Genomic DNA, 13846 nt, shown 5'->3' with positions numbered 1-13846 from the left:
AATACTCAACCTTCAAGCCTCAATCCTCAGTCCTCAATCCTCGATCCTCAATCTTCAATCCTCAATATCCTATCTTCAATCCTCAATCCTCAATCCTCAATCCTCAATCCTCAACCCTTCTATCCTCGATCCTCAATCCTCAATCTTCAATCCTCAATACTCAATACTCTATCCTCAATCCTCAATCCTAAGTCCTCGAGCCTCAGCCCTCAATATTCAGCTGTCAATCCTCAAATCTCAAACCTCAATCCTCAACCCTCAGTCCTCAATCCTCAATCCTCAATCGTCAAATCTCAATGGTCAATCCCCACACCTCAACAATCAATCCTCAGCCCTTAATCCTCATTCCCCAATCCTCAATTCTCAATTCTCAAGAGAAAAACCTCAATTCTGAGTTATCAACACTCAATCGTCAATCTTCAATCTTCAAATCTTAGTTCTCAAACATCAATCCTCAATACTCTCTCCTCAATCCTCAATCCTCAATCCTCAATCCTCATCCCTCAATACTTAACCAGCAATTTTCAATCATCAATCCTCAATCCTCAATCCTCGATCCTCAATCCTCAATTCTCAATTCTCAATCCTCTCACCTCGAAACTCAATCCACAATTCTCAATCCTCAAACTTCAACCCTCGGTCATCAATCCTCAAACCGCAATACTCTATCCTCAACCTTCGATCCTCAATCCTCGACCCTCTATCCTCAATTCTCAATCCTCAATCCTGAATCCTCGATCCTGAACCTTCAATCCTCACCCTTCAATACCCAAGCCTCAATCCTCAAACCTTAATTGTAAATCCTCAATCCAATATCGCCAATACTCAGTTTTCATTAGTCAATCCACATTCTTCAGTCTTCAAATCCCAATCCTCAAACATAAATACTCAACACCCGATCCTCAACCCTCAGTCCTCAATCATCAATCCTCAATCCTCAATCTTCTATCCTCAGTCTTCAATCTTCAATCCTCAATCCTCAATCCTCAATCCTCAGTCCTCAAACTTCAATCCTCAATACTCAATGCTCAATCCACAATTCACAACACTCAATCCTCAACACTCAGTCCTCAATGCTCAATCCTAATTCCGGAATCCTCAGCCTTCAATCTTCAATCCTCAACCATCAATCCTCAATCTTCAATCCTGAATACCCAATCATCAATAGAATAACCTCAATTCTCAGTTTTCAATACCCAAACATCAATCTTCATATCTCAATCTACAAACAACAATACGCAGCACAGAATCCTCAACCCTCAGCCCTCAATCTACAATCCTTAATCCTCAATCCTCAACCTTCAATCCTCAAACATGAAACCTCTATCCACGATCCACAATCCTCAATACTCAATCCTCATTCCTCAATACTCAGTCCTCAAACCTCACTACTCAATCCGCAATACTCAATGCTCAATCCTCAATCGCCAATACTCAATCCTCAACCATCGATCCTCAATCATCAATACTCAATCCTCAATCCTCAATCTTGAAACATCAATACAGAATTCACAATCATCAATCCTCAAACCTCAATCCTCTATCCTCAAATCTCAACCCTCAGTCCTCAAACCTCTATCCTCAAAACTCAACCCTCAGTCCTCAATCCTCAATCCTCAATCCTCAATCCACAATCCTCAATTCTCAATTCTCAAGAGAAAAACGTCAATTCTAAGTTTTCAATACTCAACCCTCAATCTTCAAACACCAAGTCTTATTTTTCAAACATCAATTCTCAACACTATGCTCTCAACAGTCAGTCCTCAATATTCAATAATCAATCCTCAATCGTCAATCCTCAATCATCAGTCCTCAATACTCAATCCTCAATCCTCAATCTTCAATCCTCAATACTCAATCTTCAATCCTCAATTCTCTGTCCTCAATCCTCTATCCTCAATCCTCAATCCTCAATCGTCAATCCTCAATCCTCAACCATCAATCCTCAATCCTCAATCCCCAATCCTCAATCCACAATCGTCAATCCTCAAACCTCAAACTTCAATCCTCAACCCTTATTCCTCAATCCTCAATCCTCAATCCTCAATTTTCAATCCTCAATAGAATATCTTCAATTCTCAGTTTTCAATACTCTGTCCTCAATCTTCAATCCTCAATCATCAATTCTCAATCCTCAATCTTCAATCCTCAACACTCAATCCTCAATGCTCAATCCTCAATCCTCAATCCTCAATCCTCAATCCTCAATCGTCAATCGTCAATCGTCTATCCTCAATCCTCAACCACCAATCCTCAATCCTCAATCCCCAAACCTCAATCCTCAATTGTCAATCCTCAAAACTCAGCCTTCAATCCTCAAACCTTGATCCTCAATCCTCAACCCTCTGTCCTCATTCTTCAATACTCAATCCTCGGTCCTCAGTCTTCAATCGTCAATCCTCAACCCTCAATCCTCAACCCTCAGTAATCAATCCTCAGTCCTCAATCCTCAATCCTGAATCATCAATTCTCAATCCTCAATCTTCAATCCTCAACACTCAACCCTCAATGCTCAATACTCTATCCTCAATCCTCAATCCTCAATCCTCAATGCTCAATCCTCAATCGTCAATCCCCAATCTTCAGTACTCAATCATCAATCCTCAACCCTCCGACCTCAAACATCAATCCTCAATATTCAATGCTCAATCCTCAATCCTCAATCCTCAGTCATCAGTTCTCAATCCTCAATATTCAACCCTCAATCCTCAGTCCTCAAGCCTTAATCCACAATCCTCAATCCACAATCCTCAATCGTCTATCCTCAATCCTCAACCTTCAATCCTCAATACTCAATTTTCAATCCTCAATCCTCAATCCTCAATCCTCAATCCTCAATTCTCAATCCTCAATCCTCTGTCCTCTGTCCTCAAACCTCAATCCTCAACACTCAGCCCTCATCCTCCATCCTCAATCCTTAATCATCAATCCTCAATCCTCAATCCTCAATCCTCAATACTCAAAACTCAATCTTCAATCCTCAATACTCAATTTTCAATCCTCAATCCTCAATCCTCAATCCTCAATACTCATTCTACAATCCTCAATACCCAATCCTCAATCTTCAATCTTCAATCCTCAATTCGCAATCCTCAATCCTGAATCCTCAGACCTCAAGTATCAATACTCAACCCTCAGTCCTCGTCCTCAATCCACAACCATCAATCCTCAATCGTTATTCTTCATTCATCAATATTCAACCTTCAATCCTCAATCCACAACCCTCAATGTTCAGTCCTCAATACCCAATCCTCAATCTTCAATCCTCAATCCTCAATCCACAATCCTCAATCCTCAATCCCCAATCGTCAATCTTCAATCCTCAATACTCAATCTTCAATCCTCAATCCTCAATCCTCAATCCTCAATCCTCATTCTTCAATCCTCAATACCCAATCCTCAATCTTCAATCCTCAACCCTTAATCCTCAATCCTCAATCCTCAATCCTCAATCCTCAATCCTCAATCGTCAATCCTCAACCCTCAACCCTGAGTCATCAATCCTCAACACTCAGTAATCAATCCTCAATCTTCAATCATCAATCCTCAATCATCCATTCTCAATCCTCAAACTTCAATCATCAACACTCAATACTCAACCCTCAATGCTCAATCCTCAATCCTCAATCCTCAATCCTCAATCCTCAATCCTCAATCGTCAATCCTCAATCCTCAATCCTCAATCCTCAATCGTCAATCCTCAATCCTCAACCATCAATCCTCAATCCTCAATCCACAATCCTCAATCCACAATCGTCAATCCTCAAACCTCAAACTTCAATCCTCAACCCTTAATCCTCAATCCTCAATCCTCAATCCTCAATCCTCAATCCTCAATCCTCAATCCTCAATCCTCAATCCACAGTCCTCAATCCTCCGTCCTCAATTCTCTACCCTCAATCCTCAATGCTCAATCCTCAATACTCAACCCTCAACCCTCAATCCTCAATCCTCAACATTTAATGCTCAACCCTCGATCCTCAATCCTCAGTCACTAATTATCAATCCTCAATCTTCAATCCTCAATCCTCAGACCTCAAGCCTCAACACTCAGTATTCAATTGTCAATCATAAACTCACAGCACTCAAACCTCACCCCTCAGTCCTCAATCCTCAGTCCTCAATCATCAACCATCAATCATCAATACTCAATCTTCAATCCTCATTACTCAATCCTCAACCCTTAAACCTCAACCCTCAGTATTCAACACTCAGTCATCAATCCTCAACCCTCAATCATCAATTCTCAATCCTCAATCTTCAATCCTCAACAGTCAATCCTCAATGCTCAATCCTCTATCCTCAAACCTCAATCCTCAATCCTCAATCCTCAATCCTCAATCCTCAACCCTCAATCCTCAATCCTCAATCCTCAAACCTCAATCTTCAATCCTCTATACTCAATCCTCAATCCTCAGTCCTCAAGCCTCAATCCTCAATATTCAATTACCAATCCTGAATTCTGAAACCTCAATCCTCAACCCTCAGTCCTCAATCCTCAATCGTCAATCCTCAAACCTCAACCATCAATCCTCAATCGTCAATCCTCAAGCCTCAACCATCAATCCTCAATCCTCAATCCCCAATCCTCAAACCACAATCGTCAATCCTCAAACCTCAAACTTCAATCCTCAACCCTTAATCCTCAATCCTCAATCCTCAATCCTCAATTTTCAATCCTCAATAGAATATCTTCGATTCTCAGTTTTCAATACTCTGTCCTCAACCATCAATCCTCAATCCTCAATCCTCAATCCTCAATCCTCAATTCTCAGCCCACGATCCTCAATCCTCAATATTCAATTATCAATCCTGAATTCTGAAACCTCAATCCTCAACACTCAGCCTTCAATCCTCAATCCTCAATAGAAAATCCTCAACTCTCAGTTTTCAATACTCAACCCTCAATCTTCAATTTTTAAATCTCAGTTCACAGACATCAATCCTCGTCACTCTGTGCTCAACACTCAGTCCTCAATCTTCAATCATCTATCCTCCATCCCTAATCTTCAATCCTCAATCCTCAATCCTCAACCCTCAATCCTCAACCCTCCATCTTCGATCCTCAATCCTCATCTTCAATCCTCAAACTGCAGCCATCAAGACTCAATCCGGAATCCTCAATCGTTAATTCTCAAATCTCAATCCTCAACAGAATATCCTCAACTCTCAGTTTTCAATACTCTGTCCTCAATCTTCAATCCTCAATCATCAATTCTCAATCCTCAATCTTCAATCCTCAACACTCAATCCTCAATGCTCAATCCTCAATCCTCAATCCTCAATCCTCAATCCTCAATCGTCAATCCTCAACCCTCAGCCCTGAGTCATCAATCCTCAACACTCAGTTATCAACCCTCAATCTTCAATCATGAATCCTCAATCATCCATTCTCAATCCTCAACCTTCAATCATCAACACTCAATACTCAACCCTCAATGCTCAATCCTCTATCCTCAATCCTCAATCCTCAATCCTCAATCCTCAATCCTCAATCGTCAATCCTCAATCGTCAATCGTCAATCCTCAATCGTCAATCCTCAATCCTCAACCATCAATCCTCAATCCTCAATCCCCAATCCTCAATCCACAATCGTCAATCCTCAAACCTCAAACTTCAATCCTCAACCCTTAATCCTCAATCCTCAATCCTCAATCCTCAATTTTCAATCCTCAATAGAATATCTTCAATTCTCAGTTTTCAATACTCTGTCCTCAATCTTCAATCCTCAATCATCAATTCTCAATCCTCAATCTTCAATCCTCAACACTCAATCCTCAATGCTCAATCCTCAATCCTCAATCCTCAATCCTCAATCCTCAATCCTCAATCGTCAATCGTCAATCGTCTATCCTCAATCCTCAACCACCAATCCTCAATCCTCAATCCCCAAACCTCAATCCTCAATTGTCAATCCTCAAAACTCAGCCTTCAATCCTCAAACCTTGATCCTCAATCCTCAACCCTCTGTCCTCATTCTTCAATACTCAATCCTCAGTCCTCAGTCTTCAATCGTCAATCCTCTATCCTCAAACCTCAATCCTCAATCCTCAATCCTCAATCCTCAATCCTCAACCCTCAATCCTCAATCCTCAATCCTCAAACCTCAATCTTCAATCCTCTATACTCAATCCTCAATCCTCAGTCCTCAAGCCTCAATCCTCAATATTCAATTACCAATCCTGAATTCTGAAACCTCAATCCTCAACCCTCAGTCTTCAATCCTCAATCGTCAATCCTCAAACCTCAACCATCAATCCTCAATCGTCAATCCTCAAGCCTCAACCATCAATCCTCAATCCTCAATCCCCAATCCTCAAACCACAATCGTCAATCCTCAAACCTCAAACTTCAATCCTCAACCCTTAATCCTCAATCCTCAATCCTCAATCCTCAATTTTCAATCCTCAATAGAATATCTTCGATTCTCAGTTTTCAATACTCTGTCCTCAACCATCAATCCTCAATCCTCAATCCTCAATCCTCAATCCTCAATTCTCAGCCCACGATCCTCAATCCTCAATATTCAATTATCAATCCTGAATTCTGAAACCTCAATCCTCAACACTCAGCCTTCAATCCTCAATCCTCAATAGAAAATCCTCAACTCTCAGTTTTCAATACTCAACCCTCAATCTTCAATTTTTAAATCTCAGTTCACAGACATCAATCCTCGTCACTCTGTGCTCAACACTCAGTCCTCAATCTTCAATCATCTATCCTCCATCCCTAATCTTCAATCCTCAATCCTCAATCCTCAACCCTCAATCCTCAACCCTCCATCTTCGATCCTCAATCCTCATCTTCAATCCTCAAACTGCAGCCATCAAGACTCAATCCGGAATCCTCAATCGTTAATTCTCAAATCTCAATCCTTAACAGAATATCCTCAACTCTCAGTTTTCAATACTCTGTCCTCAATCTTCAATCCTCAATCATCAATTCTCAATCCTCAATCTTCAATCCTCAACACTCAATCCTCAATGCTCAATCCTCAATCCTCAATCCTCAATCCTCAATCCTCAATCGTCAATCCTCAACCCTCAGCCCTGAGTCATCAATCCTCAACACTCAGTTATCAACCCTCAATCTTCAATCATGAATCCTCAATCATCCATTCTCAATCCTCAACCTTCAATCATCAACACTCAATACTCAACCCTCAATGCTCAATCCTCTATCCTCAATCCTCAATCCTCAATCCTCAATCCTCAATCCTCAATCGTCAATCCTCAATCGTCAATCGTCAATCCTCAATCGTCAATCCTCAATCCTCAACCATCAATCCTCAATCCTCAATCCCCAATCCTCAATCCACAATCGTCAATCCTCAAACCTCAAACTTCAATCCTCAACCCTTAATCCTCAATCCTCAATCCTCAATCCTCAATTTTCAATCCTCAATAGAATATCTTCAATTCTCAGTTTTCAATACTCTGTCCTCAATCTTCAATCCTCAATCATCAATTCTCAATCCTCAATCTTCAATCCTCAACACTCAATCCTCAATGCTCAATCCTCAATCCTCAATCCTCAATCCTCAATCCTCAATCCTCAATCGTCAATCGTCAATCGTCTATCCTCAATCCTCAACCACCAATCCTCAATCCTCAATCCCCAAACCTCAATCCTCAATTGTCAATCCTCAAAACTCAGCCTTCAATCCTCAAACCTTGATCCTCAATCCTCAACCCTCTGTCCTCATTCTTCAATACTCAATCCTCAGTCCTCAGTCTTCAATCGTCAATCCTCAACCCTCAATCGTCAATCATCAATCCTCAACCATCAATCCTAAATCATCAATCCTCAATCCTCAATCCTCAATCCTCAATCCTCAATTCGCAGCCCTCAATAGAAAATCCTCAATTCCCAGTATTCAATACTCGATCCTCAACCTACAATCTTCAAATCTCAGTTCCCGTACATCAATTCTCAACACTCTATCCTCAACACTCAGTCCTCAATCATCAATCAACAATCCTCAAACCTCTATATTCAATCTTCAATCCTCGACACTCAATACTCAATCCTCAATCCTCAATCCGCAATCCTCAATCCTCAATTCTCAAACCTCAATCCTCAACCCTCAGTCCACAGTCCTCAATCCTCAACCTTCAGTCCTCTATCCTCAATCCTCAATTATTAATCCTAAATCCTTAAACTTCAACCTCAATCCTCAATCTTGAAACATGAATACACAATCTTCAACCTCCAATCCTCGAACCTCAATCGTCAATCCTCAATCCTCAACACTGAGTCCTCAATCCTCAATACTCAACCTCCAATCCTTTTCCCGCAATCCCCAATTCTCAATCCTCAATACTCAATCCTCCATTCTGAACCTTCAATTCTCACCCTGCAATACCCAATCCTCCATCCTCAAACCTCAATTGTAACTCCTCAGTCGAATATCGTCAGTTCTCAGTTTTCATTAGTCAATCCACATTCTACAGTCTTCAAATGCCAATACTCAAACATAAAACCTCAAAACCCGATCCTCAACCCTAAATCCTCAATCTTCAATCTTCAACCCTCAATCCTCAATCTTCAATCCCCAACCCTCAATCCTCAATTTTCAATCCTCTATCCTCAATCCTCAATCGTCAATACTCAATCCTAAGTAACCAAGCCTCAATCCTCAATATTCAATTGTCAATCCTCAAATCTCAAACCTCAAACCTCAGCCATCAGTCCTCAATCCTCAGTCCTCAATCGTCAATCCTCAATCGTCAGTCGTCAATCCTCAATCCTCAGCCATCAATCCTCAACCCTCAATCGCCTATCCTCAATCCTCAATCCTCAATCCTCAAACCTCAACCTTCAATCCTCAACACTTAATCCTCAATCCACAATCCTCAATCCTCAATTTTCAATCCTCAATAGAATATCCTCAATTCTCAGTTTTTAATACTCAATGCTCAATCCTCAGTACACGACACTCAATCATCAATCCTCAATCTTCAATCCACAATCCTCAATCCCCAACCCTCAACCCTCAACCCTCAGTAGTCAACCCTCAATACTCAATCCCCAATCCTCAATCTTCAACCCTCAATCCTCAATCTTCAATCCTCAATTCTCTGTCCTCAATCCTCTATCCTCAATCCTCAATCCTCAATCCTCAATCCTCAATCCTCAATCCTCAATTGTCAATCCTCAATCCTCAGCCATCAATCCTCAATCCTCAATCCCCAATCATCAATCATCAATCCTCAATCCTCAATCTTCAATCCTCAACATTCATTCCTAAATGCTCAATACTCTATCCTCAATCCTCAATCCTCAATCCTCAATCCTCAATCCTCAATCATCCGTCCTCAAACCTCGATCCTCAATCCTCAATCCTCAATACTCGATCCTCAATCCTCAGTCCTCAAGCCTCAACACTCAATATTCAATTGTCAATCATAACCTCACAGCACTCAAACCTCACCCATCATTCCTCAATCCCCAGTCCTCAATCTTCAATCATCAATAGTCAATCCTCAATCTTCAATCCTCATTCCTCAATCCTCAACCCGCAATCCTCAACCCTCAGTAATCAATCCTCAGTCCTCAATCCTCAATCCTCAATCATCAATTCTCAATCCTCAATCTTCAATCCTCAACACTCAACCCTCAATGCTCAATACTCTATCCTCAATCCTCAATCCTCAATCCTCAATCCTCAATCCTCAATCATCAATCCTCAGTCCTCAATCTTCAGTACTCAATCATCAATCCTCAACCCTCCGACCTCAAACATCAATCCTCAATATTCAATGCTCAATCCTCAATCCTCAATCCTCAGTCATCGGTTCTCAATCCTCAATATTCAATCCTCAATCCTCAGTCCTCAAGCCTTAATCCTCAATCCACAATCCTCAATCGTCAATCCTCAATCCTCAACCTTCAATCCTCAATACTCAATTTTCAATCCTCAATCCTCAATCCTCAATCCTAAATTCTCAATCCTCAATCCTCAATCCTCTGTCCTCAGTCCTCAAACCTCAATCCTCAACACTCAGCCCTCATCCTCCATCCTCAATCCTTAATCATCAATCCTCAATCTTCAATCCTCAATATTCAATCATCAACCCTCAATCCTCAACCCTCAGTCCTCAATCCTCAATCCTCAGTGATCAATACTCAATCTTTAATACACAATCCTCAATCCTCAATCCTCAATCCTCAATCCTCAATCCTCATTCCTCATTTCTCAAACCTCAATCCTCAACCCTCAGTCCTCATCCTCAATTCTCAATCCTCAATCCTCAATCATCAATCCTCAATCTTCAATCCTCAATAATCAATCTCCAATTCTAGATCCTCAATCCTCAATCCTCAATCCTCAATCCTCAATCCTCAATCCTCAATCCTCAATCCTCAATCCTCAATCATCAATCCTCAATACTCAATCTTCAATCCTCAATCCTCAATCCTCAATACTCAAAACTCAATCTTCAACCCGTCAATACTCAATTTTCAATCCTCAATCCTCAATCCTCAATCCTCAATCCTCATTCTACAATCCTCAATACGCAATCCACAATCTTCAATCTTCAATCCTCAATTCGCAATCCTCAATCCTCAATCCTCAGACCTCAAGTATCAATACTCAACCCTCAGTCCTCGTCCTCAATCCACAACACTCAATCCACAATCGTTAATCTTCATTCATCAATATTCAACCTTCAATCCTCAATCCACAATCCTGAATCCTCAATCCTCAATCCTCAATCGTCTATCTTCAATCCTCAATACTCAATCTTCAATCCTCAATCCTCAATCCTCAATCCTCAATCCTCATTCTTCAATCCTCAATACCCAATCCTCAATCTTCAATCCTCAACCCTTAATCCTCAATCCTCAATCCTCAATCCTCAATCCTCAATCCTCAATCGTCAATCCTCAACCCTCAACCCTGAGTCATCTATCCTCAACACTCAGTAATCAATCCTCAATCTTCAATCATCAATCCTCAATCATCCATTCTCAGTCCTCAATCCTCAATCATCAACACTCAATACTCAACCCTCAATGCTTAATCCTCAATCCTCAATCATCCATTCTCAATCCTCAATCTTCAATCATCAACACTCAATACTCAACCCTCTACGCTTAATCCTCAATCCTCAATCCTCAATCCTCAATCCTCAATCCTCAATCGTCAATACTTAATCATCAATCCTCAATCTTCAATCCTCAATATTCAATTTTCAACCCTCAATCATCAATCCTCAATTCTCAATCCTCAATCATCAATCCTCAATCCTCAATCCTCGACTCTCGATCCTCAATCCTCAGTCCTCAGACCTCAAACCTCAATCCTGAACCCTCAGCCCTCATCCTCCATCCTCAACCCTCAATCCTCAATCCTCAATCTTCAATCCTCAATATTCAATCTTCAATCCTCAATCCTCAATCCTCAATCCTCAATCCTCAATCCTCAATCCTCAGTGATCAATACTCAATCTTCAATACTCAATCATCGATCCTCAACCCTCAATCCTCAATCCTCAATCCTCAATCCTCATTCTTCTATCCTCAATACCCAATCCTCAATCTTCAATCCTCTATCAACAATCCTTAATTCTCAATCCTCAATCCTCAGTCCTCAGCCGTCAAACCTCAATCCCCGACCATCAGCCCTCATCCTCAATCCTCAGTCCTCAATCCTCAGTCCACAATCCTCAATCCACAATCGTCAATCCTCATACCTCAAACATCAATCCTCAACCCTTAATCCTCAATCCTCAATCCTCAATCCTCAATTTTCAATCCTCAATAGAATATCTTCAATTCTCAGTTTTCAATACTCTGTCCTCAATCTTCAATCCTCAATCATCAATTCTCAATCCTCAATCTTCAATCCTCAACACTCAATCCTCAATGCTCAATCCTCAATCCTCAATCCTCAATCCTCAATCCTCAATCGTCAATCCTCAATCGTCTATCTTCAACCCTCAACCACCAATCCTCAATCCTCAATCCCCAAACCTCAATCCTCAATCGTCAATCCTCAATCCTCAATCCTCAATTGCCAATCCTCAATCCTCAGCCATCAATCCTCAATCCTCAATCCCCAATCATCAATCATCAATCCTCAATCCTCAATCTTCAATCCTCAACATTCATTGCTCAATGCTCAATACTCAATCCTCAATCCTCAATCCTCAGTCATCAATCCTCAATCCTCAATCTTCAATCCTCAATACTCAATCCTCAATCCTCGGACCTCGATCCTCAATCCTCAATATTCAATTAACAATCCTGGATTCTGAAACCTCAATCCACAACCCTCAGTACTCAATCCTCAATCTTCAATCCTCATACCTCTACCATCAATCCTCAATACTTAATCCTCAATCCTCAATCCTCAATGCTCAATAGAAAATCCTCAATTCTCTGTTTTCAATACTCAACCCTCAACCTTTAATTTTCAAATCTCAGTTCAGAGACATCAATCCTCAACACTCTGTCCTCAACACTCAGTCCCCAATCTTCAATCATCAAATCTCAATTCATTATCTTCAGTCATCAATCCTCAGTCCACAACATTCAATCCTCAATAATCAACACTCAATCCTCAATCCTCAATCCTCAATCCTCAATCCTCAATCCTCAATCCTCAATCCTCAATCCTCAATCCTCAATCCACAACCCTCAATCCTCAATCCTCAATCTTCAATCATCAATATTCAATCTTCAATCCTCAATGCTTAATCCTCAGTCCCCAATCCTCAATCCTCAATCTTCAATCCTCAATCCTCAATCCTCAATCCTCAATCCTCAAACTTCAATCCTCAATACTCAATCTTCAATCCTCAATCCTCAATCCTCAATACTCAAAACTCAATCTTCAATCCTCAATACTCAATTTTCAATCCTCAATCCTCAATCCTCAATCCTCAATCCTCATTCTACAATCCTCAATACCCAATCCTTAATCTTCAATCTTCAATCCTCAATTCGCAATCCTCAATCCTCAATCCTCAGACCTCAAGTATCAATACTCAACCCTCAGTCCTCGTCCTCAATCCACAACCCTCAATCCTCAATCGTTAATCTTCATTCATCAATATTCAACCTTCAATCCTCAATCCACAATCCTCAATGTTCAGTCCTCAATACCCAATCCTCAATCTTCAATCCTCAATCCTCAATCCTCAATCCTCAATCCTCAATCCTCAATCGTCAATCTTCAATCCTCAATACTCAATCTTCAATCCTCAATCCTCAATCCTCAATCCTCAATCCTCATTCTTCAATCCTCAATACCCAATCCCCAATCTGCAATCCTCAACCCTTAATCCTCAATCCTCAATCCTCAATCCTCAATCCTCAATCCTCAATCGTCAATCCTCAACCCTCAACCCTGAGTCATCAATCCTCAACATTCAGTAATCAACCCTCAATCTTCAATCATCAATCCTCAATCATCCATTCTCAATCCTCAATCTTCAATCATCAACACTCAATACTCAACCCTCAATGCTCAATCCTCAATCCTCAATCCTCAATCCTCAATCCTCAATCCTCAATCGTCAATCCTCAATCCTCAATCCTCAATCCTCAATCGTCAATCCTCAATCCTCAACCATCAATCCTCAATCCTCAATCCACAATCCTCAATCCACAATCGTCAATCCTCAAACCTCAAACTTCAATCCTCAACCCTTAATCCTCAATCCTCAATCCTCAATCCTCAATCCACAATCGTCAATCCTCAAACCTCAAACTTCAATCCTCAACCCTTAATCCTCAATCCTCAATCCTCAATCCTCAATTTTCAATCCTCAATATAATATCTTCAATTCTCAGTTTTCAATACTCTGTCCTCAATCTTCAATCCTCAATCATCAA

This window comes from Calliopsis andreniformis, unplaced genomic scaffold (genome assembly GCF_051401765.1).
Source record: "Calliopsis andreniformis isolate RMS-2024a unplaced genomic scaffold, iyCalAndr_principal scaffold0039, whole genome shotgun sequence".
NCBI lineage: Eukaryota > Metazoa > Arthropoda > Insecta > Hymenoptera > Andrenidae > Calliopsis > Calliopsis andreniformis.
Note: the sequence above shows the minus strand (reverse complement) of the source record.